At 41.6% G+C, this 23167-nt stretch overlaps 1 protein-coding gene across 5 annotated transcripts in view; it reads left to right on the plus strand.

Annotated features, from left to right (window-relative positions):
- Positions 1-3510: 3510 nt before the first annotated feature.
- The window catches only part of GULP1 (GULP PTB domain containing engulfment adaptor 1), a 272666-nt gene continuing 253009 nt past the window's right edge, over positions 3511-23167 (plus strand). For 4 of the 5 annotated variants that reach the window (XM_056111744.1, XM_056111745.1, XM_056111743.1 and 1 more), the window contains exon 1: positions 3851-3977. The gene's annotated coding sequence lies outside the window, so the exon portion shown is untranslated. Of the gene's footprint in view, positions 3659-3850; positions 3978-23167 lie in introns of those variants that run through there. The other variant, XM_056111742.1, reaches the window with a different exon arrangement.

The raw sequence follows: 23167 nt of genomic DNA on the forward strand, positions 1-23167 counted from the left end.
CTCCCTTCTTGTACAGTAGTACAGTCCTGCTGGTTTCCCATTGGGATGGAACCTTGCATTCAGACAGGTAGGGTATGAAGAGCCGAGCCAGTGTATTAATGAGTATTGACGGCAGGTTCTTCAGGTGTTCAGGTCTGACTTTGTCTGGGTCGGGTGCTGTTTGTTTCTTTACCAAAGAAATGACGTGTAGGATTTCGGAAGGGAGAACATTGGGAACTGTGGAATTTGGTATGTGGGCAGGTGGACATGGCTATTGAAAAGATGTGAGTAGAAGTCATGGATAATCTTCTCCATTGCTCTTCTGGAAGACGTGATAGATCTAGCAGGACATCGGAGAGCAATTATCTTGGTCTTGTAGTTGGCGAATGATAGGTGGGTGTTAAGAATACATTTCCCGGCTTCTGCCGCATCTTCCAGCACTTCTGCTCTTCTCTCTTTGAGGTCTTCCTTGATCGCATCTCTTCACTGCTTTGCAAGCTCGGACGTTCACTTGCGGTTGCCTGAGGCATGTGCCAAACCATGTTGGCAAATAAGCTCGAGTTTTCGAAGACAGGCGTTTTTTTGTGGCTATCTCTCTCTTGTCATTCCCCGAATAATTATGGAGGTGCTGAACCAGTTAATCGTATTTCTTGTTAATGTTGTCAACAATGGCATCTTCCCATGTTGCAGCAATAGTGCCAACGAGCCCCCAGTTGGTGGTCGTTTTGGGAGTTCTCTTCTTAAACTTTGCAGCCCTTTCTCCCTGTTCTGTGAAGTAGAATTTTGCATGAAGGAGATGGTGGTACAATCCCATTTGGAATTTTGGAACAACAGAGACATCAGTCAGGCTACACTGTCGATTGAATATGATACGGTCTATTTTGTTATGGAACCGTCCACCGGGAGACTCCCATGTCCAACGTTTAGATTCGGCCTTCTGGAACTGTGAGTTACCATGGATGGTCTTGGTTGACATGATGAACTCAGACAGTCTCTCACCCTGAAACCCAAGCACAAAAATTTGTAAGTCTATAACTGTACCTCATGGTGTTTCACTAATAAAAAAAAGAATGTATAACTTTTTAAATAAAATTTCTCTCTTTGACCCATGGAAAAAACAAACAAACAAACAAAAGGAATAGGTACTCTCTCTTACTCAAATTTTGACACTGCGTCTCATACATGCAGGACATGCTATTCAACTGATGAGCCAAATCACCAAATTCTAGTCAAGATTATTTGATTTCAAGTAAGAGAATCTTCAAGCTGACTTGAGAAAGAAAATTCATTAAACATTTTTGAAGGGCTGTTGAGTATCAGAGTACACCAGCATTTATAATGAATGTGAATAACTGCCAACTTGAGAATCTGATTTTTGTGATGGATAGAATTAGGAATTTCCCAGTAGTGGTACTTGTTAGAGTCTCTGTGGTCCTCCTTGGCATCTCTTTTCAATTCCTGAGGAATGCTGTATATTTGATCAAAATTATTCTATAGATAGAATGGTTAGGATCCCAACAGTTTGTTGATGCATTTTTTGGAAATGATATTTTTCCATCAAAATTTTAAAATATTTATAGAAAAAATAAAACATAAATAAAATAAAAATAAAATATTTATTAAAATATTTATTTTACATATTCATGTTTACAATTTATTAAAAATATTTATCTTACATATTCATGTTTACAATTCTGGTCATTTGGTCAACCTCTTTATTCAGTACTGGTATGTCATCTGTTCAACCTCTTTATTAAGTAGTGGTGTGCCATCTATTTTCATTATTATGCTCATACAAAGTAATCACCCAAATGACGTTCTTTATATTTTAGTAGTTGTTAATAATTAGTTGCTTGAATCTAGTTTACAGAAAAAGCAATGAGCATTTTCCTGAGTGCTTGATTTTTGTGTTATTTTGGCCCCTGACCAAAGTAAAAGAAGTCCCATTTTATCTTACCTTGGATACCACTATATTTTGGAAAAGTTAACTGAGGTTCAACTTCAGTTTCTTTCAATTTAAAATGAGGGAATTTGATTGGAATATGATGGTCCTAAAGCTTAGTTTGTACTTTAAAAAGTGTGGTGCTGTATATTTTTTCAATTGAAAGAGCATCATGGTGAGGAAATAAGATTCAGCTAACAAGGTCTTTGGGGGAAATTACCAGTATCATCTTCTCCTAATTACAGCTATAGTGGGATAGAGGAAACCAATATTTATTGAGAAACTTCTCTGCACCTCACACTACTCTCTTTTACTCTTGTAATTGTGACCACGACTCTCTGAGTTCGATTATGTAATTCCTTCTGACACTGGTAATTGCGATGAGCCTCCTAGGGCACAGAATGAGTTAAGTATGGCATCAGGAAGAGAATCTGGCTTGTCTGATTTTTAACTCCTGGACTTCACTGCAACACATTGTAATTGAGAACCTTGCAAAAAATGTTTCCTTTTTTCTTAGCACAAATTCTAGGTATCTTGTCAAGCAAACAAACAACAACAACAAAAATCGTTGTCAGAAAACCTATGAAACAAACAAACAAATGCCATCCTCTAAAACTGGCTTTTCTGAGGCTTCCTTCTTTCTCATCTTCCACAAAGAGGTCTACCTGGAGTCTACAAGGAATGGTATATTTGTGTTTTCCTTGGACCCACAGGGAAGTCCTGATTTCTGAGGCGAATATATGTGTGGCCTAAACGAAAATGATTTATTGGTTAAGACAGTTTTCATTTTATTTGTGGGCTACACCTCAAGGCATACTCAAGGCTTGCTCAAGGCATGCCCCTAGCTCTGGGCTCAGGCATCCCTCCTGGCAGGACTGGGGGATTTTATGCAGTATGAAGAGTTCCGGGCTGCAAGCAAGACAAGCACCTTAATCCCTGTATTATCTTCCTTGCTCTTCATTTTCAAAGTGTAGAAATCCGGGAAAATAAAGGGGGGGGGGGGGGGAGTCTAAGAAAAGAAAGATTTTCAGCGCAGCAGCAACAAGTAGTGTGTGGATGCTTTCTCAATCAAGATTACAAGGCAGGCATACTCTACTCATTTTTGATGTGTGATTTTTTTTTTGACACTTTTGGTGCCTTAATTTAGTTCAAGCTGTCTGAAGCGTGCGTTAGAATTGAGAGTAGTCCGGTTCTGGGGCTTTCTGCAGGGAGGAGGCGGCGGCGTGGTGTGGGTGTGCAGCTGCTTCGCGGGCCCGAACAGGGGAAGGTAAAGCCCATTCCAAGGCCGGGTTTCTCTCCCATCCCACGCTTCCGTCCCGCGTGTCCCCGGCCCTGGAGCAAGTCAGCGCGCGGGAACGCGGGCGTCCCATTTGCAAGTGTCTAAGGAGATCGCCCGAAGCGCGCCAGCCTGAGTCCGGGAGCGTTTCCTTCTGGCCAAGAGGGGGAGCCCCGCGTTCCCCCGCCCGGAGAGACCCGGCGTCCCGAGCCTCCAGCACCGGGCCGCTGCCTGCGCCAGTTTGGGCTGCAGCCGATTAGGAAGAGGAGGGAGGGGGCAGCGAGCGTGCAGAGGGAGGGGACCGAAGCCCGAGCCGCCGGGCCCCGCGTCCAGCCACCCGGTGCACGCAGAGAAACTTTCCCTCCCGGCCTCGGGAACTGCGCCCCGGCTGGGCTCCGAGCGGAGATCGCGGGGCTGCGAGAAGGCGGCGGTGCTCCACGCCCCTGCCCTGGCTGAGAAAGGTACGGAGACAGCGCGGTGGACCGCGGGACCCTCCGGGGCCGGCTGCAAGCGCAGCCTCAGGCCTTGCAGTGTCTCCAGAGCGGACGCGGGCGGTGGTCAGTCCTGGCCGCGAGTGGCGGCGGCGGCGGCGGGCGCGGGGCGTGCGTGGCCGCTGGAGGCACCGGGCAGGTTGGAACCGTCCCCACCCCCCAGCCCACCAATAAAAACGCCAAACGGAAACAAAATCTGGACTGCGAAAGGCGGGGAGCCCTCCTGCAAGCAGGACCTGTTGACGATTGCGAGGGCCGTGTGGAGGAATAACGGGGAAGCCCCCACCAGGTGGGAGACGCAGCGGACTCTGCAATCGGGGCGCCCTTTGTGGCAACTTGGGTCCTGGTGGCCGGGGCTGCAACTGGAGGGGACTGGGGGGTGGGTACCCTTGGGTCGCTATATCTGAGGGTGCGTGGACCAGATGGGACTAAGCGAGCCAAGTAAGTCACCGCCGGGTCAGGGACCGGCGATGCCGGAGCGAAACTTCTTCCAGCCTAAGGTCCCTTTTGTTGGCCCGAAAGAGTGTGGGCTTGGGGGCGGGGAATCGCGAAGCCCCGCGGCTCGGCCGCGGATTCTTTAAATCCCTGGGCAGGGAGGGCCCCCACTCGGGGGCGGCGCCCGCATGGTCCCCCCTTTATGTCGGGTAGACCGAGTAGTTCCTTCTGGGAGTTGGGGGGTTGGGGGTGACTGCTGCTCTCTTGGGGCGCACGGCGCCCAAGGATGGTGAGACCCTGGGCTGGCTGGCCAAGCCCGCTGGCTGGGGACCTGACTCAGTGGATCCGAAAACTGTTTCTCCCCACCCACGGTTCCTGGGGCCGCTCGCTAAGACTTCTGCGTGCGGGAGGGAACTCTGGGCAGGCTGGTTTTCTTGGAATGTGTTTACGAGGCTGAATGGGTCTAGAACAGGAAGCTGGAAGCTGCAGCTAGAAACTAGCGTGCCTGGGTGGAGTAAGGAAGAGGACCCTGCTGTTGGGCTCCGCGTGTTCACCTACTAGGTTGGGCAAACCCGCACTTTGGGGTAGGTTGGCGGTCTAGATACCTTATCCTGGCTGCTAACGCCCCCCCATCCCCCCCCCCCGCGCCCACTTGAGCACTCCATACTTTAAGCTACAATCATACATTCGTATGCACGCTTTCTGTCTTCTGTCTGCAAGTTTGACAATGTATAATACAGTCAATCAAGGAGAGATTTTATCCATATTTTTAGGACCTGCTTTAAAAAAAAATGTTGTACAAAGACTTGGGCGTAAAAGTTTTTGGAGAGTGCTGGTCATGCCTGCTTGTTCATTTCTAAGGCTTGTAGAGGATGTAGCAGCCGGCAATGCTGATGAATTGTGTCTGCTATCAAACGGGTGATTAGGTGCTAAAGGAGCTATAATGAGACAAGAGTGGATGTTAGGAGGTAGGAAACAGGAGTTGAAAACAGGAGTTGGAAAATTTTCAGGTTCGTTAATAGCCCCTTCTTTTGCCAGGTTTCCCCTCCTTCCCCCACATAAACAAGTAGCCTTGCTAGAAAACCCACCAATCGGGAGACTGAGGTCTTTGGCGACTAAAAAGCCTTGCTGGAACCAGCAGACAGACTAAGGTACTGCCCCGTTGCATAATTTAAAGGTCTCCTTGAGCTGTCCAGGAGTGTTTTCCAAGTTTTTACGACTGACAAGTAAAGAAGAGAGGAGCCTGGCCGGCAGCCAAACTAGACTGAGCTCAGTAGCCAGGCATGAAAGAGACTGGGGAAGTTGCAGGGGATAATTGGAAAGGAGCTGTTGGTTGTACTTGGGCTTAAACAAGGGGTTTCTTTTGCAAATGAGATTTTTTTTTTAGGTGACTGAGATCTGTGCTTTGGTTAAAATATAAACTGATCGAGAAGTGTTCAAGTCTTACCCTTCTCCGTGCTGAGGGGTCGATGCTTTTTGTGCAGGTCGAACTTTTCAAATGCCCATACATTGTTGCAGCAGTATCCTCCACTTAGACAAGTTTTGCTGCGAGGCTTCAATTTCTTGACCTTATTATTATTTTTTTAAATAGCCAGTAAGAACTGAAGTCTTGAATTTGAGCAGATGTTTTTCCACCTAAATTGAATAATTCAATTAGGTATTCTCAAATGGCACCGATTTGGGTCATGAAATTGAAGTAGAAAACATGTCCAGTCTGTCTTCCTTGTGTTTGTTAAAAATGATCCCAATAAATAGATCTTACTTTTGATGCCTGAAGGAGTAAAAGTTGGGGTGATCTCAGTATTTCACACATTTGTCCATTTATTAAGACCTGGGTTTGCTGATTCTGTGTTCCAGACTAGTCAAAAAATCTATGTTATCAGGAAAACCAGGCCCCTCTATATGATGAAATCATGTCATTTTTTTCAGGGAAGTAGGTTTACTGTTGTGAGCACACAGCCTATTGAACTATGTCTCTGGCCATGATTTTGCATCTTAAACATTTTTTTCGACATACAACAGTAGCTGTTGTCTACTTTGGAATGCTAAAAAAACACTAATGCTACTCTGTTTTCCCTGAATTGGTGAATTTGTGAACTTGTTGAGATTGACTTTATGAATCACCCTCCACAAAGTGTTTTCTCTTATGATTTCAGTTTTTCCACTTGTAAAGAAACATTTCTTTATATAACTGTAAGCTTACTATGAGCATTAAGGAGATGAAATTCTCTTAATAGGCTTTTAGACAGGAAGGCCATAAGATTTTTGACTCGGTTCAGTTAAGATTATAGGCTTGTATGTGTGTGTGTGTGTGTGTGTGTGTGTGTGTGTGTGTGTGTAAAACTAAAGTGCACACTAACAATAGGGGCATTTCAGTGTATATTTTGTAAAGACTACTATTTCTTATTTTAATCACAGCCTTTATTCGTAAACTTTAATTTTTGAGAACACTGGTTGAGATTTTGTATGGTTAAAGCTGAATCATTCTCTCAAAAAAGTAACAATGAGAAAATTCACTTATTTTTATTTTATGTTTATGTCTCTGTATATTTTTAAGATCACTTTGTTTTGTTTTTGGTGTTTTGGGGGACATAACAGTGTTCGGGGCTATTCTTGGCTCTTTGTGGGGAAGCCTATTCTAGGAATCACTCCTGTTTGTGGTGGTATTCTGACACCATTTGGTACCAGGGGATCAGACCAGGGAGGGTAGCATGCAAGACAAGAGCCTTAATACCTCTCCTAGCTCCGAAATCCAAGGATCACTGTGTTTTTTAAAGCCTACTTCAAATTTTGTCTTTATAAGAAGTTGACAAATATGTAATGCTTGGCTTGCTTCTGGGAAATAACAGTCAAGAGACTGAAATACATTCATGAAGTATCAACTTGGTTTCCAATGACATCAACAAGTTGGGAGGATAGACTTAGGAGTTGTTTTTTAAGCAATTAAATGAATGTTGGTAACTTTTCTTATGTGCCAGAAAACACTTAAGTCTTGGGTTTCAAATTTCAACCTTGTGATCTTGTGCATGTAATTTTACATCTTTTTGTTTTAGTTTTGAGACCATATCAAGTGGTGCTCAAGGGCTATTCCCAACTCTGTGCTCCCGAGTTGTTCCTGGTGGTGCTCAGGATAGAGGATAGAGATGTTGGTCATAGAGTCCAGGCCTTCCCCATACAAAACATGCACTCAGCCTGTTAATCTATGACTCTGGCCATGGTTTGCATCTTAAATATTTTTTCAACATACAGCTGTTTATTTTTCTATCTATAATGTGTACTGTTATTGTTGACTTACGCATGATCATTGCTAAATATTTGGTTTGACCTGTTAGCAAGACAAAACAGTTTTGTAACTCATTCCACTCTATTGCACTTAATGATGTTTAGTTTTACTGTTTCTGGAGTTAACAAACAAATAATGTATAAGAGAAAGAATTAAAAAAATATTGTTAAAGGATAGATTTTTGTTGTTTTTGGCCTATACCCGGTGATGCTCCGTGGTTACTCCTGCCTCTGCACTCAGGAATTACTCCTGATGGTGTCTTGGGGGATACAGGGGACAGAACCTGAGTTGGGTGCATGCAGGGCAAGTGCTGGCTCCTGCTGAAATACTTTAACATTTATTCTTAAATCTGGTACTATCGTTAATAGTGAATCTATTAACAAAGGTAGAAATTATAGGAAAGAGTTTTTCATATTTTCCATCGCCAAATATAAGGCCAAATTTAGTCATATTAGTGCATTAAGTACTCTGTTTTGAAAACGCAAAGAAAAAAATAATTTTAAGGAGCTATTGGGAGAACTTTGATGTATATTCAAAAGCCACTTCACTTTTGAGTTCAAATTAAAAATCTTTAACTATAATTTCCATGTTTATTTTTATTTGTTTTTGATTGTGGGTTTTAGGCTACACCTGGCGGTACTCCGAGATTACTTAAGAATCTGTGCTCAGGTCTGGCTTTATTCAGGAGACCGTATGTGGGGTTGGAATCAAACCGGGGTTCATTGTGTACAAGGCAAGCACTTTATCCTTGTGTTGTGTCTCCAGCTCTTTATCTCAGTTTTATATAAATTTCATCTCGCACACCACGTTGTGATTTATCCTGCAAACTTGCAATTTGTTTTCTGACACCTTTGAAGAATAAAAATGTTATTTATGGAAATATAATAAGGAATTTAAAAGTCATTAGAGTATCCAACTTTTATGGCTGCTGTGTGCCCAGGTTTCTAAATATATTAGAGGCTGATGGATCCAAGAATGTTTGCCTTAACACCTTTGGAGAATTGGAAACTTTTAACTTTTTCCTATGGGAGGTTAAATATATTCAAATTGGAAGAGGAATAAACAGTATGAACTTTGAATAAAGAAATCACTTTGCTCCAACAGTGGAGCTATGAAATGAAATCAGCCCTTTACTTGTAGAGATAATGGCTAAAAATCATTGTTCCAGAGTTAAAAAATAGTGTTTATATGATTTTCAGACTGTTGTTTGCTAATTTTATATTTAGTTGATGCCAAGAAAATGTTTTCAGTCATTCAGTGGTATTTACAGTGCATGTTTATTTTTCATTAGAAGACAGTTAATTGACTCAAATATGCTGAAGGAGAAAAAGTGCTAATTTACTGTTTGCATTAAAATTGTATAGTTATGGTAATTTGGGGATTGGTCTCATTTTTTTCAGGATTGTCTAATTAAGGATGATTTTGAAAAGACCATTCCAGTTTGCTCACATAATATGAATAAGTGAGTCTCTAAGTAAGGCTTGTGACTGCCACTGGATTTTGTGCCAAATTGCAAAGATGAATAGAAAATTATCCTCTTCCCTTTGTTGTGCGAGTAATGCTGCATACAGGAAGTCACACACTTTTGCTCCCTTGTAGTGCTCTGTGGAGGCTGTATTCCAGACCACACTGCTTGCCCATTGTTTAGTGTGGTGCTCACTGGGGATTTATCTGTTTGAACATCCTTGACTATATGCCTAAGATCTCATAGTCTGCTTCTGTGTTGTCCTCACTTGATATATGTGGGTGGTGCTTGGGAACTGAACTCATGGCTTCAAGTTTGCAAGGAAACACTTGAGCCACTGAGCCACCCCCTGGTTCCCCTTACTATGAATTTTAAAATGTGTTTTGTTTTCAGGGAGACACTTTGCAGTACTCAGGGCTTACTCTTGGCTATACACTGAGGAAAACACTCATAGCATAATGCCCAAAAGAAGAGAGAGAGTATGGGGGAAAGTTGTCTGCCATAGAGGCAGGGAGAGGGGTAGGATGGGGGGCAGGGATGAGGACATTGGTGGTAGAAAATATATACTGGTGGAGGGATGGGTGTTTGATCATTGTATGACTGAAACTCAAACATGAAAGCTTTGTAACTGTAGCTCAAGGTGATTCAATTTTTTTTTTTAAAAAAAGATCACTCATGGCAGAACTAAGGGCCCATAAGGAATGCCAGGGATTGATACGGGGACAACTGCCCGTAAGTGTCCTACTTATTATACTATCTCTCCAGCCCCTGCTGCTGATGATTATATTATTCAGTCATCTCCTCCCTCCCCTCCCCTCCCCCTTCTCTCCTCCCCTCCCCTCCCCTCCCCTCCCCTCCCCTCCCTTCCCCTCCCCTCCCCTCCCCTCCCCTCCTCTCCTCTCCTCTCCTCTCCTCTCCTCTCCTCTCCTCTCCTCTCCTCTCCTCTCCTCTCATAATATAATGACTGAAACACTGCCTGAAAAAAATTGGAAGAAAACACAGAACATAAGTAGTCTAATGAATTATTAAATATTTGGTATGAAACATTTTCATTTTGGGGGAGTGTTGCAACCATACCTGATGGTGCTTGTGGTCTCTGTGCTCAGGGCTGACTCTTAGCAATGCTTGGGGGACCAGAGATTCAGACTGGGATTGGTGGGACAGGCACCTTAGCTCTGTACTATCTCTCTGGCATTTTAAGATAGGTACATATCATTTCCTGAAAAAATAACTCTCCCCAGTTTGTATATAAAGTAGATAAGATTGAATGTAAAATAGCATTTTAGTCAAAGACCCAACAAGAATCATCTGTGCTATGGGAACAAATTTCCATGTTTGGAGTAATTTGAAGTTGATAAAATAGATTTGTTTTCACTCTCTGTTTCTTTCACAGCTGTTTACAACCATCAAGAGTGTGTCATGTTTTAAAAAGTAAAAGTTTTAACAGCAAATAGTTTCATTACACCAATTTCCTTTTGGCTGAGTTATAAAATATAGGTTTGTGAGTAGTGATAAGAGTTTTATTTCAGGCCTGGGAAATATAAGTAAGGAGAGCATTTGTTTTGCATATGTGAGACCCTGGATTCTCTCTCTGGCACCAGAGAAAAAATGTTTTATTTCAGAGGACAGAATATACCTATTTTAAAATGCTTTATAGGGGTCAGAGACATAGTACAGGGCCTAAGGCACTTGTCTTGCATCCTGCCAGTTTGGGTTTGAGTAGTCACTGTATGTGTTATTATCTGACCTAATTTTGGTCTAGTTTTTAAGAATTCCATAGTATATAAATAATTCTGTCTGAATAAGAGTTTTTCTCTACTTGAAATTAAGTCTTGTTTTGGTGGCCTGGTACCTACCATTAGCAGCCTTATTATTTTTTTTAATTGAATCACCAGAGCTACAATTATAAAACTTTAATGTTTGAGCTTTAGTCACACAATGATCGGACACCCATCCCTCCACCATGTACATTTTCCACCACCAATATCCCAGTATCCCTCCACTCTGTCTCACCCCTCCCCCTGTCTCTATGGCAGAAAATTTTCCTCTTGCTCTCTCTCTACTTATGGGCATTATGGTTTGCAATACAGATAATGAGGCCATCATGTTTGGTCCTTTATATACTTTCATCTCACGTCTCCCATCGTGAGCGATTCCTGCAACCATCATTGACTTAGTGATCCCTTCTCTGTTTCAGCTGCCTTCTGCCCCAGCTCATGAGGCAGGCTTCTAACCATGGGGCAATCTTCCTGGCCTTTGTCTCTGTATCCTTGGGTGTTGGTCTCATTCTATGATATTTTATATTCCACAAATGAGTGCAGTCATTCTATGTCTGTTCCTCTCTTTCTGACTCACTTAACTTAATATGATACTTTCTATGACCATTCACTTATAAGCAGATTTCATGACTTCCTCTTTCCTAACAGTTGCATAGTATTCCATCGTGCAGATGTACCAAAATTTCTTTAACCATTTGCCTGTTCATGGGCACTTGGGTCTTTTCCAGATTCTGACTGTTATGAACAGTGAAGCATTTTTATTTTAAGTTTATTATTAGTATTATTTTGTTTGAGCTGGAAGATAGCACAGTGGGTAGAATGTTTGCCTTGCACACAGATGACCTGGGTTCGATTCCTCCACCCCTCTCAGAGAGCCTGGCAAGCTACCAAGAGTATCTCACCCACACGGCAAAGCCTGGCAAGCTACCCATGACGTATTTGATATGCCAAAAACAGTAACAACAAGTCTTACAATTTGTTGTGAGATGTTACTGGTGCCTGCTTGAACAAATCGCTGAACAATAGGAGGACAGTGGAGTGCTATTATTTTGTTTACTACCCCCTCCATGCTTCCTTTCCTCGTTGTTGATGTTGTGGTGGTGTTTGTTGCTATAATGACTGGAGGGTGCACACTAGATTCCATTGGTCAGGAGATGTAGTCTTGGTTGCAATGTCCCCGGAAAGCACATAATTGTGGTGGTGCTAGGGATCTCAAACATTAGTACCCCTGGGCCACACTATGGGATGGTTTTGGGGATCAGACTGATAGCCGCATTGCCTAGACAGCAGAAGCTCTACCACTGACCCATATTCCTAGCTTCCTGGTAGTGTTATTTTTAAATGTGATATGCTGCATCAAGTATGTAGAGAAGTCCCTTTATCTCTAAAGATGGTAATAATTCAGCAGAAATGAGCACTGACAAATGCAAAAGATAAGTTTATTTTAAGAGTATTATTGTTTTCCTTAGCACTGTAGCACTGCCCTCCCATTGTTCATGGATTTGCTCGAGCGGGCACCAGTAACATTTCCATTGTGAGACTTGTAACTGTTTTGGGCACATCGAATGCACCATGGGGAGCTTGCCAGGCTCTGCCATTCGGGCGGGATACTGTGGGTAGATTGCTGAGTCTCACAGAGAGACGGAGGAATTGAACCGGGTCGGCTTTGTGCAAGGTAAACACCCTACCTGCTGTAATATTGCTCTAGTTTTCCTTAGCAGAAATGGATAACTAGAGGTTTAAGAGGGGACGGAGGCAAGCAGAATCAGGAATGGCTAAAAGGTCAGAGACTAGGCAAGGGTGTCACCGTGGGCAGGTTTGTTGTGAATGAGGAGACGTGAGAAACAGATGCTCTAGGTGTCTACGCTGTGCAGATGAAGAAGAGCAGCTGCTAAAACCGGAGGTGGAAAGGTTACAGATTCTGAAAGCCCGCAGGAGAGCCAAGTGGCAACTGGTTCATTTGCCAGTCACTAGGCTCTTGTTTTAGGGCTGATGTCAGAGTGAATGTTGAAGGCACAGAGACTGGGTTGACTGTTGATTTAGACCGCCAGTAACTTGAAAAGCAAAGAAAAGTGAAAGCGACATCAGAAGATGACTGACGGATGGAGACATACAAAGGAAAAAGATCTTCTCCATTACTGAACAAAATTGTATATTAGATTTTTGCATAAAAATGCAATAAACATGCTTGAGATACTTCCTGTATGAGATCACGACCTTCATTCAATGCTAGACAAGAAAAAGCAGGGAATACAAAGTGCTGTAATTCTCAGAGAATTATTCTTCCTTAGAAGCTGTTGTTCAGGGATTGTCCCAGGATACCCCTTGGCCCTTGCTGAGTAGGGGTGCCATCGGCTGGCTGACCTTTCCCTGGCTTAAAAGGAGCCACATTTTTATAGGGTTTTGAATGTGAATAAAAGCCTCTTGGTATGGAAACAATTATAAAGGGATTTTGCTTACGTTTGAAATTCAGCAAAAACTCTAACTTGGATTTTAGCAGATATGAAATGAGAAAAAGAGGTTAAGTATCCAAATAATTCAAATTTTAACTCCCAGACTAATAGAGAAAAATGAAAATAGGATTCCCCCCCCAAAAAAATTCTTTCTCTTTTATAAGATATTATTTACTCAAGTACTCTTTTCTTAACCTTTTTTTTTTCATATACCTCTGAATCCAGTCAAAAAAGGACTTTTTGAACAAGTCAGAGATAATAGCAAGAATATGACAGGTTCAGGATGTAGTCCCTCAAAAATATGATACCTTGACATATTGAATATTTCAAGCTAAAGGAATTTGATAAATGTCAGTGAGGAAGCACTCTCTGACCTTCTCTGAAATGAGTCACTAAGTTCACATGCAAGAGATGTTCTCCTCACGCCAGGAGGGAAGGAGCATCCTAGTTTCGAAGAAAAGGGACACAGCCAGGAATGAGAATGCTCTTGCAGAGTTTCTCTCAGTTATCTCTCCAGGGCTCATATTCTTTGTCTGAGCGTATCTTCCTAATTTGTAACTTCTTCAAACTGACATTAAAACTCATTTCCCAGGGTCTTCTTTTCACAGTGTCACTAAAATTTATATGATATAAATTTGTATGTTTTTGTGAAATTGATATGTTTTATCTTCACATTGGTAGGGGGCTGGAGCGATAGCTCATCGGGTAGGGTGATTGCCTTGCACGTGGCTGACCCGGCTTTGATTCCTCTGCTTCTCTCGGAGAGCCTTGCAAACTACCCCAAGAGTATCTAGCCTGCACAGCAAAGCCTGTCAAGCTATTCGTGATGTATTTGATATACCAAAACCAGTAACAACAAGTCTCACAATGGAGATGTTACTGGTGCCCGCTCAAGCAAATCCATGAACAAAGGGAGGACAATGCTACATTGGTAACATTTACAGAGGACTTGTTATATCTATGTGTAAGTACTATGCTGACTTTTTTTTTATAATTAATAACTCATTAGGAACCTTGTCTGAGGTATGTTATAAGGCAAACTGAGACATTAAAATTGTATTTTTTGAATTTACTTTTTTATGTTACCATTATTTCTAATGCTTGCAACATAATAACCACTCAATAAAACTTATTAAATAATGAATAAATGAATATGACCAATTCCCTTATATAGCAAAATATATGTTAGTAAAGCAAGGTCCAGGGATGGAGTGGGGTTGCTAAAAGGATGAAATGGGACTCCATTTCTAAGAGGAAAATTAGGCCCCAGTGGGGTTTATTGGAAAGAGGGTAAATTTTGCAAGCCTCTAGAGAGACTACTGAAGATCATTCAAGCCAGAGCTTATATTGAAGTAAAAGAAGACCTGTGGCTAGGGAGGATGTATGGATGTGCGTTTAGATTGATAACGTGGTCCTGTTTCTTGAGTTGGTTGGTTAGCAGAGGTCTGGTAAGTAGTCTTTTGTTGTGGGTTCTGGATATTCTGGGGATTAAAAATCCTGGTCAGCTGGTTTTACAGCTGCATGTGCTGGTCTCAAGATGTCCTCTGTGCTGACCCAATGGATAAAAGAAGAAAATAATTAAAAGGCACAGAAAGCTCAGAGACCAAAGAAGTGTTGCCAATAAATGAGGCGTGTTTAACATTGTCTATAATTGTATTTTAATTAAATAATCACTAAAATAATTAAAACTATAAAAATTAATTTCAGCAAAAATTGATTTAAATCTGGAAGCCTACAGTCTAGTAGGTAGAAAGGAACTCTGAGGAACTGTACAAAATGATTGACTTATAGAAAAGTGAAAACAGGAACAAGGAAGTTATAGTAGGGGGGAAAAGAAGAAAAAACATATGCTTTGGTTATTCTAAGGTTACTTTCTTTAACTCAGTATTTCTCAATCTTTCTGATTCTGTTTCTCATTTCTCAGTCTTTACTTCTTGTGGCCCCTCTGCTCCTCTGTTCTAATGGCTGCCCTCTAATCTCTTGTTATTGTTCCCTGCTCCTCACCCTCACATTTATATAGATTTTACTCCTTGGAATAGTCTGGGACCCCCGAAGAGAGCCATATTGCCCATGTCGTGAACGGAAAAGGCCGCTTATCTAACAATTGCCAATCAGGTGATTCTTGGTTGACAGTTCTAGGTCTCCACTTTGGTGAGAGTCAGAACTGTAATTAGGTCCTTGGAGATCAAGGGTATGGCCTAAGAGACTCTTATTTTAGCTCTGAAAAACAGGTTCTGTAACTGACCAACTGTAGACCAGGGCAGGAAGTTTGATGAACAGTAAAGCATCTTTTGCATCCAGGAGATGGTATAGGGGTTAAGATTGTAAACTTATGCGTTGAAGATTGTGGTTTGGTCTACCTAGTACTGCTAGGAGTGATCCCTGGGCACAGAGTCAGGTGTAAATGCTGAGTTTCATTGGGTGTGCTCCCATGTCAACAACAAATAAATAAATAAAAGTAGAGTGTACAAGTTTTTATGAGAATTTGTTGATTTATATGACTATGTGTTTTAAGGATATGATTTCATGCTTGTCCAGAGTATATGCCATTCCTGTAATAGTTCTGATACATTTTTCCAGAACCATTGAACCATTTCATCTATTCTCTCCATTTTCTAGCAACTGCAGTTCTGTGGTCAGGCATTCATGTTTCACTGATTTCTTCTTAAAAAATTTTTTTTGTTTAGTTTATTTTTGTTTTTGTCAGCGGTAGGGCATTTGCCTTGCACGCAGCCAACATGGCCGACCCGAGTTCGATTCCTCCGCCCCTCTCGGAGAGCCCGGCAAGCTACTGAGAGTATCTCGCCCGAACGGCAGAGCCTGACAAGCTCCCCATGTCATATTCGATATGCCAAACACAGTAACAACAAAGTCTCCAATGGAGATGTTACTGGGCCTGCTCGAGCAAATCGATGATCAACGGGAGGGCCTTTACTTTATTTTACTTTACTATTTATTTTTTATTTTTTTTATGTTTTTATTAGTGAAACACCATGAGGTACAGTTATAGACTTACAAATTTTTGTGCTTGGGTTTCAGTTATACAATGATCAAGTACCCATCCCTCCACTGGCACCCATCCTCCACCACCACGGGTCCCAGCATCCCTCCCACCCCCCAAGCCCCCCCATCCCACCATGCCTCTGTGGCAAGGCATTCCCCCTTGTTCTCGCTCTCTTCTTTTGTGTCTTGTGTTTAGCAAGAGACGCATTGAGTGGCAATCATGTTTGGTCTACATTCTACTTTCAGCATGCTTCTCCCACCCTGGGAGGATCCTCCCAACACCCTTTATTTGGTGCTCCCTTCTCTATCTGAGCTCCCTTTTCCCCTAGCATGTGTGGCTTGCCTCTAAGCCATGGAGCAAAATTCCTGCTACTAATCTCAGCCACTCCTGGGTGTTAGTCTCCCATTTTGTTGCTTTATGTTCCCCAGATGAATGTAATCTTTCTGTGTCTATCCTGCTCTTTCTGACTCATTTTGCTTAACATGATACTTTCCATGTAGTACAACTTGTATGTAAATTTCATGACTTCATCTTTTCAAACAGCTACATGGTACTCCATTGTGTAAATGTACCAAAGTTTCTTAACCAGTCTAGGGCACTCAGGTTTTTTCCAGATTCTGGCTATTGTAAAGAGTGCTGCAATGATCAAACAATTCCAGATGTCACTTCGACTATAGGAGGTACAGTTACAAGGCTTTCTTAATCTGGTTTCAGTCATACAATGTTCCAACACCAGTCCCTCCAACAGTGTACATTTCCAACCATCAATGTCCCCCATATCCCTCCTGCCACCTCCCCCCCGCCCCCACCATCCTAGCCTGCCTCTATGGCAGGCACTTCTCTTCTTTCTTCTTTCTTCTTTCTTTTTTCTTCTTTCTTCTTTCTCATTTCTTTCTCTCTTCCCTCCTTCCCTCCTTCCCTCACACCTTTTTTCCCCTCCCTCCCTCCCTCCTTTCTTCCTATTTGGTTTGCAATACAGACACTGAGAGGCCATCATGTTTGGTCCTTTACCCACTTTAAGCACACATCTCCCATCCAGAGAGATTCCTTCCAACCATCATTATCATAGTGGTCCTTTCTCTATCCTAACTGCCCTCTTCCTCAGGCCTTGAGTTAGGCTTTCAACTCTGGACCATTCATCCTATGTTTTGTTTCTACTCTCTTTGGGTATTAGTCTCATACTATTTTTTTCTTTTTAAAGATAATCCCACAAATGAGTGCAGTCATTCTACATCTGTCCTCCTTCTGACTTATTTCACTTAGCATGATACTCTCCATGTCCATCCATTTAAAAGCAAATTTCATAACTTCATTTTTTCCTAACAGCTGTATAGTATTTCATTACATATCTGTACCATAGTTTTTTTAACCAGTTCTCTGTTCTCAGGCTTTTGGATTGTTTCCAGATTCTGGCTATTTTGAAGAGTGCTGCAATTAACAAAGAAGTGCAAATGTCATATCTGCTGTGTGTTTTTGCACCCTTTGTGTATATTCCTGGAAGTGGCATTGCTGGGTCATATTTCTAGTTTTTTGAGGAATGCCATATTGTTTTCCCAAATGAAAGGGCCAGTCAGCATTCCCACCAACAACAACAATGAGAGTCCCTTTCTCCCGGCATCCATGTTAGCACTGGTTATTCTTATTCTTTTTGATGTGTTCTGGTCTCTGTGGTGTAAGATGATATCTCATTGTTATTTCGATTTGCATCTCCCTGATGGTTACCAATGTAGAGCATTTTTTCATGTGCCTTTTGGCTATTTGTATTTCTTCTTTGAGGAAGTTTCTTTTCATTTCTTCTCAATTTTTGAAGTTGTTTTGATAATTGAGTTCTTATGTTCCTATGCTGTGCTTTGCTTCTCTGAATCCAGCATTCAAATATGTACTTATTCTTTTAACTTATTTCGCTTAGCACCACCCCGTTCAAGGTACATCCATGTTACAAAGGGCAAGATTTAATTTCTTCTTATAGCTCGGTAGTATTCTTTTATGGTTATCACATATTCGTTATCCACTCATTTGTCTTTGATTGCTTGGGTTGTTGCCATATCTTGGCTTTTATAATAGCGCTATAGTGAAATAAGTTATGCATATATTTTTTCAAATTAGTCTTGTTTTATGCTTGGAATAGATGCAGGTAGAATTGCTGGGATATGTTTCATATAAGCTTGTAATATTTTGAGAAATATCCACAGTTTTCAATAGATGTTGAACCAATTTACATTCTCACTAACAGTGGATGAGGATTCCTTTTTTCCTTCCAACATGTGCTTCTAGCTTTTTGGATATAGTCCATTCTGTGTGAGATAATAGCTCATGGTCATTTTGATTTGCATTTTCCTGATAATAAATTAACAAGGACTTTTTTATTTTCACGTACCCATTGGCCATGTGTCTTGTTTTGTGAAATGTCTGTTCATCACTTTCCTCCATTTCTTGATGGGTTGACTTGTTTTCTTTTTGATGAACTTTGTGAGTACTTTATATACGTTGGACATTAGCCCTTATGAGTAGTATGATATGCAAATAAGTTTTTCTCCATTTGGTAGAATGTCTTCCTTTTAGTGGGATGTGTGGGGTCAGTACACCGAGTTATGCTAGTGGTTACTTCTGATTTTCAGTCAGTGATCACTTTTGGAAGTGTGCAGGATGCTGAAGATTGAATGTAGGTTGACTGTGTGCAAGGCAAGTGCCTTGTCCTCTGTACTATCTCTCAGCCCCAGGGTGTCTTTTGTTGTAGTGAGTTTCTTTTTTTCTTTTTTCTTCAACTTTATTTTATTTAATTTCTTGTGTTGTTGTGGTCAGTGTTATGATGTCTGTGGGTCTTGTACTGGGTTGTAATGCTCACCAGGGATTGCACACATGGGGCTCCTGAGATCAACTATAGTGTCACTGGGAATTGTGCTCAGTGATATAGGATAGTGCTGGGATTCAGTCCTTGCATCTGCAGAGCAGGTGCCCTACCAGTGAGCTATGTCCCTATGCCCTAGGATAGTCCTTATATCAGTGCTCATTCTTATCTACTAGCATAGAGTATCTTCACCTCTACCTGTATCCTCTGTTTCTTTAAACAGCTAACTGCTTTCAAAGTAGAAGTCTTTTGCCTTCCCTGTTAACTCTACTCCTATATTCTTATCTTTATGTGATTGCAAATGGAACTAAACATTTTTTCCTCTTAGGTCATTGCTGCAATAGAGAAAATGCAATAAATTTGTTTGTATTTTAGTCTTATTTTATTATTATTACATTATTTAAAATAGTAAGGCACTGTGATTTACGTAGTTATACTTTTGGTTTTCCACTTCATTGTATTATTTTTTGTTTCTAAGTTTTTTTGTTGAGACTTTAGAATTTTCTATGTATAAAATTGTATTATCTGAATAGTACTCATTTTACTTGTTTTCCAATATGCATCTCTTTTCTTTTCTTTTCTTTTCTTGTCTAATATACATTCACTGTCTTAGATTAAACTTAACCACAATGGTGAAATAATAAGAGAAAACTTCAAGACACTGTCAACGATACAGTCAGCAGAAGATGTAAGAGATGGAAAGATAGTTCAGGTTCATGAATAGGTAGAACTGATATTGCTAAAATACTATTCTTTTCGAAATAAATGCATGACTAAATATAATTCTTATCAAAATTCCAGTTACTTATATGAAACATAACAACAGTGCCAAAATTTATCACTTGATCACTTGACATCCCATTACTCATAGATTTGCTCAAGAGGGTGCCAGTAATGTCTCCATTCGTCCCTGTCACGTGCCAGTGTAGCCCAATGGTGTCTGGTCATTCTATGAACATGAAGAGCCTCAAACCATTTGTTTCGGATCTTGATGAAGAAGTCTTACCATCTCATAGGTGGGCAGCCATGCAATCTTTTGATGTCCCAGAAATGCAGTCAGTAATGGCTCTAGTCCGGGGTCATCTCCAAATCTCATTACATGTCCAGCCTATCTGATTTTTGACGCCTTGGCAAACGAAACAGGATCCTTGATTCTTGACTGTCGACAGAGGTCGGAACTCCGGATTCTTTCTCTCACTTGAGTGAAGCATGATACTCCAAGCATAACTCTTTCAATTCCTCTTTGGAAGACCGGAATAATGTTCGCATCCTGTTTTTGTAGGTCCCAGATCTCTGTGGCATATGTTAATTCAGGAAGAACAGTGGAATCGAAGAGATATACCCGGAGCTGGAGTTTCTTTGTCCTCTTAGCTATTTCTTTGATGATCTTGAAGGCATTCCAAGCTGCTCTTTTCCTCCTGCGCAACTCAGGTGCCAGGTCATTCGTCATGTTGACTTCTCGACCTAGGTACACATAACTATTACATTCAGAGATGTTCATTCTGTTGAGAGCGAATGGAATGTCAGGAACAAGACTGTTTCTCATAAACATTGTCTTCATGAGATTTAGCTGTACACACTAGCGGTCAAAGTTGGCTAACATTTGTGCCACTTGGCTAATGTTTGGTGTTATTAGAACAATGTCCTCAGCAAAACGGAGGTGGTGTTGTTGCCGACCGTCTATCTTCACTCCCATTCCTTCCCATTCCAGTTGTTGCATGACGTTCTCGAGGGTGGCACTAAAGAGTTTCAGTGAAATGGTATCACTCTGCTGAACCCCTCTCTTGACATGATGATCACTTCCTTGTAGAGTGGTGAGATTCTGGTAGTAAATCCATAATACAGCTCATAGAGGATCCTGGTGTATTGAGTTTGAACGCCCTGTTTTGCTGGGGCTTCGATGATTGCTTCAGTCTCAACAGAATCAAGACCTTCTTTCAATCAATGGATGTTAGACAGAGCATCTTGAACTTCTGAGAAACCTCGATGAGCTTGGTTATCATGTGGATATTGTTAATCACGCTGAATTCTTTTCAGAACCTGGATTGCTCGCTTGGTTGTCCTTCATCTAGTGTTCTGCCAATTCTATTCAGGATGACTCGAGTGAACAGCTTGTAGGTGACAGAAAACAGGCAGATCAGACAATAGTTTCCAATGTTGTGGATGTCTCCCTTTTTGGGCAGTAATACAATCCTGCTGATTTTCCATTGGAATGGAACCTTGTATTCAGACAGGTAGCATGTGAAGAGCCGAGCCAGTGTATTGATGAGTACTGAGAGCAGGTTCTTCAGATGTTCGGGTCTGACCTTGTCTGGGCTGGGTGTTGTTCGCTTCTTTACCTCTATCTCTTTCGGAGAGCCTGGCAAGCTACTGAGAATATCCCGCCTGCCAAGATAGGACCAAGAAGATCAGCTGAAGAACTCCATATCAGGACCTATGGCCTAGAATGTAACGAACAGGGTGAGAAACTATCTGAGTTCATCATGTTGACCAAGACCATCCATGGTAACTCATAGTTGAGAAAGCCTAATCCAAACTTGAATATGGAAGTCTCCTGGTGGACAGTTCCACAATGAAATGGACCACGTCATATTCGATTGATGGTTTTGCCTGATCAATGTCTCTGTTGTCCCAAAATTCTAAAAGGGATTGGACCACCGTCTTCTTCATGCATAATTCTAATTCATGGAGTGGGGAGAAAGGGCTGCAAAGTGTAAGAAGAGAACTCCCATAACGACCACCAACTGGGAGCTCTTTGGCACTATTGCGGCAACATGGGAAAATGCTATAGTTGACAACACTGATGAGGAATACGATCGACTGATTCAGCACCTCCATGATTGTGCAAGGAACTCCGAGAGAGATAGCCACAAAAAGACATCTGTCTTTGAAAACTCTTGAGCTCATTCGCCAACGTGGCTTGGCACAAGCCTTGGTCAACTGCAAGCGAATGTCCGAGCTCGAAAAGCAGTGCAGAGAAGCGATAAAGGAAGACCTCAAAGAGAGAAGAGCAGCAGTGCTGGCAGATGTGGCAGAAGCCAGGAAAAGTATTTGCAACACCCGCCTGTTCTTCACCAACTACAAGACCAAGATAACTGCCATCCAACGTACTGATGGATTTATCACATCTTCCAGAAGGGCAATGGAGAAGATTATCCATGACTTCTACTCGGATCTCTTTGATAGCTACGTCCACCTGCCCACATACCAAATTCTGCAGGATGGATATGTCATTCCCAACATTATCCCTTTCAAAATCTGACTCGCCATTTTACCAAAACGTATATGCAGTTATAAAATACTCTGATTAGTTAAAGCAAGCTGGATTTAAAAAAAAGTGAATATAAATGGAACCATTACATTATCCAACTTGAAACGATATTATAAAGTATAAGTAATTAAAACAGTATAATATTAGAATAAAAGTTGACACTTGAATCAATGGGGTAGAGTAGAAATTTCAGAAGTAAACCCACACATGCACTGACACTTAATCTATGACAGAAAAACTGTGGCATTATAACTGATAAAGCACTGTAGCACTGTCCTCCTGTTGTTCATCAATTTGCTCAAGCAGGCACCAGTAATATCTCCATTGTGAGACTTGTTGTTACTGTTTTTGGCATAGCAAATATGCCACAGGGAGCTTGCCAGGCTCTGCCATGCGGTCGGGATAGTCTTGGTAGCTTGCTGGCCTCTCTGAGATGGGTGGAGGAATCAAAACCGGGTCAACTGTGTGCAAGGCAAGCACCCTATCCACTGTGCTATTGTTCCAGCCCAACTGAGAAAGAAAAATCTTTGATTTAATGGTGTTGGTAAAACTGAATAGCTGTAGGTAAAAATACATACATGAAAAAATAAACTTTTAAATTGTTTTTATCATCTTTTAACTTAGAAAACAACAACATTTAAGGGGCTATGAAGATAGAACAATGGTAAGGATGGAAAGTTGTGCCCAAGCCAGTTTTCACTGTACCACATGTCCTCCCCAGCATTGCTGGTGTCTCCCTGGAGTCCCCCAGTCATTGTCAGCTGTGTCCAGCACTTCATCCTGAGCCCTAACACTGAATCATAGGCCCCATTGTCTGAGTATTACTGGAAGTGGTCACTAAGTACCCTGAGTACTATGTGCAGGGGCGAAGAAGTAATGGGGGCTTCTAGAAAATTTTAAAATGGATTGGACTTTGATTTTAAAATTAAAAAAGACAAAAAA

Source organism: Sorex fumeus, unplaced genomic scaffold, assembly GCF_029834395.1.
Source record: "Sorex fumeus unplaced genomic scaffold, SorFum_2.1 ptg000014l, whole genome shotgun sequence".
NCBI classification, from domain to species: Eukaryota; Metazoa; Chordata; class Mammalia; order Eulipotyphla; family Soricidae; genus Sorex; species Sorex fumeus.